Genomic DNA, 2,985 nt, shown 5'->3' with positions numbered 1-2,985 from the left:
CCGCTAACTGAGCACAAACTGGACTAGTTGTCGAGAACTATCACATGCACGGGCAGAGCTCCTTTATCATTGGGCAGGATGCAACTGGCCACAAAGCTCTGATCTGCTGGCGCAAATCACACTCCACAGCTACAGTCAACCATGGCTCAGTGGGTACACGCTCACCTTTGAGCCAGAAGGTCGTGGGTTCATTCCCACTGCAGGGACTGGAGCACATAATCTAGGCTGACACTCCAGTGCAGTACTGAGGGAGCGCTGCACTGTCGGAAGGGCAATCTTTCAGATGAGACGTTAAATCGAGGCCCTGTCTGCGCTCTTGTGTGGACGTAAAAGATCCCATGGCACTATTCCGAAGAGCAGGCAAGTTCTTCCTGGTGTCCTAGCCAATATTCAGCCAACACCTAAATCAGATTCTCTGGTCATTATCACATTGCTGTTTGTGGGAGCTTGCTGTGCACAAATTAGCTGCCGCGTTTCCCGCATTATAATAGTGACTACACTTCGAAAGTACTTCATTGACTGTAAAGTGCTTTGGGATGTCTTGAGGCCGTGAAAGGCGCTATAAATGCAAGTCTTTCTTTTACTGGTCTGAGACCAATATCTCTAGTTGGAGAGCACCTTTAAAAAATAAACCTTTTTTTTCCTCAATCTCTCACACATACAGATTTTCTGGCAGAGCTAGTATGAACACTGAAGCCCTGCTCAGTCTCACCAACCAGACTGCAACAATCTCATTAGCCACGCGAGGAGTCATTAAACAGGCCTATGCGAAAATGGCACATAAATCGAAAGCCCTCCTGCTGCAGCGCTGTGGGCACCGGTCGTTTCCTGAAACCAGTGCACTTTTATTGAGCGCAAATTACAATTGCCATGGCAGAGCAAGTCATTTCAATACAGACAAATGAATTGTGCCCATCAAATTTAGTGAGGCGTAGATTTTTTTTTAAAAGAACTGTTGTGTTTTGAAATGTGACTAAGGGAATGGGTCAAAAATGCTCCCAAACTGGGAGTTTTGATCATCAGCCATCCATCTGCTCACTTGTGCATGCACAAAGTAAAAATCTTTCTCTGAACAAATGTTAAAGCATACATCAAGTCTAAAGCATCTTAGTTATCAAGATAGGTTAAAAGAGTTGGGACTCTTTACCTTCGAGCAGCGTAGACTTAGGGAGAATATGATTGAGGTTTATAAGATAATGAAGGGAATAGACAGTGTTCCAGCTGACAGTTTATTTCAATTAAACAGGTTAGGCAGGACCAGGGGGCACAGATTTAAGTTGTATAGGGCTAGATCGAGGTTAGAGGTGGTTCTTTTCCCAGAGAATAGCAGACCTCTGGAACAAGCTGCCCTCTCATGTGGTGGGTGCAGACTCACTGAATTCCTTCAAGCAAAAGCTGGATTTGTTTCTGTCTGCGGCAGAGATTAACTCTTAGAGAAGGTAGGTACTGCAGGGAATTTAATGGCTAGAGTGATCTGGACTAGTTTCGCTCGCCTAGATGGGTCGGAGAGGAATTTCCCAGATTTTTTCCCCCAAATTGGCCTGGGTTTTTTAATCTGGTTTTTTGCCTCTCCCAGGAGATCACACAGTTTGGGGTGAGATATCGCAATTGTGCAGGACAGGCTGGATGGACCAGGTGGTCTTCACCTGTCCCGTCATTTTTCGTATGTTCGTATCAATGAATGATAGCTTGGAATTTAGGCCACTCTAGACTAATGAATAACAGAACATGAATAGAAGGTTGCAATCGAGGCAAGGGATCCAATGAACAACAGAGGCAGCATCTGAACCACTGACATAATTAAAAATAAAAACCTGACCACTCCAGGTCAGGCAGCATCTGTGGAGAGAGAAACAGAATTCACATTCCAGTTCTGATGAAAGGTCACCGAGCTGAAACATTAACCCTGTCTCTCTCTCCACAGATGCTACCTGACCCGCTGACTGTTTCCAGCGTTTTCTGTTTTTATTTCAGATTTCCAGCATCCGCGGTATTTTGCTTTTGTACCACTCATTTAATTACTGAGTTATAACCCACTTAAAGTTGCTTCTGTTTGGTATCTGCTGTTCATGAGAGGAGGTAGTTTTATTCAGTATTGCGTTCGTGGTTGTGATACATTTGTGCCAAATGATTGCTACAGATTGGAGTTGATCAGGAAATTCTGTGAGCTATGTAGATATTTTTTTAAATCAAATGCATCAGCTGTCTTAGTTTACTAATCAGATGTCAGCTGTGGCTCAGTGGGCAGCGCACTCGCTTCTGAGTCAGAAGGTTGTGCGTTCAAGTCCCACTCTGGGGATTTGGGTATGTAACCCAGGCTGCGCTCCAGTGCAGTTCTGAGGGAGCCCTGCAGTGTCAGAGGTGCTGTCTTTCAGCTCAGACGTTAAACCGAGGCCCCGTCTGCTCTCTCAAATGGATGTAAACGATCCCACGGCACTATTTCAAAGTAGAGTGGTGTCTTGTAAAATATTGATCTCTCAACCGACATCACTAAAACAGATGATCTGGTCATTATCACATTGCTGTTTGTGGGAGCTTGCTGTGGGCATATCAGTTGTCGTGTTTCCTATATTACAACAGTAGCTACAAATTGGCTGTAAAGTGCTTTGGGACATGCTAAGGTTGTGAAAGGCGCTATCTAACTGCAATACTTTACTTTTTCTTCTTTCTTCCTGGGGTATACACACCAGTTGTCATTTCGGTGAGGTGGGGTGACTCTTGATGCATCCTAGCATAAGTCTGGATATTAAGGACAAAATTGAGAGGTTAACTTCTTCGAATCAATTTGCTGTAATATATCTGAAATCTTTCCTGATTTATTGTTTGCTGGCAGGAGGGAAATTTTAGGATCGGCATTTCTCCTCTACGTTTTGGGATAATGGTACCGTTTTTGAGAGGCTCCCTAAAAGCTGCTGCAAACACAGCTTGGCACTATTAAGAATTGATATCATCGCTGACCAATAAGCTTGCCCGCAACGCGAGCCA

This window comes from Pristiophorus japonicus, chromosome X (genome assembly GCF_044704955.1).
Source record: "Pristiophorus japonicus isolate sPriJap1 chromosome X, sPriJap1.hap1, whole genome shotgun sequence".
NCBI lineage: Eukaryota > Metazoa > Chordata > Chondrichthyes > Pristiophoridae > Pristiophorus > Pristiophorus japonicus.
Note: the sequence above shows the minus strand (reverse complement) of the source record.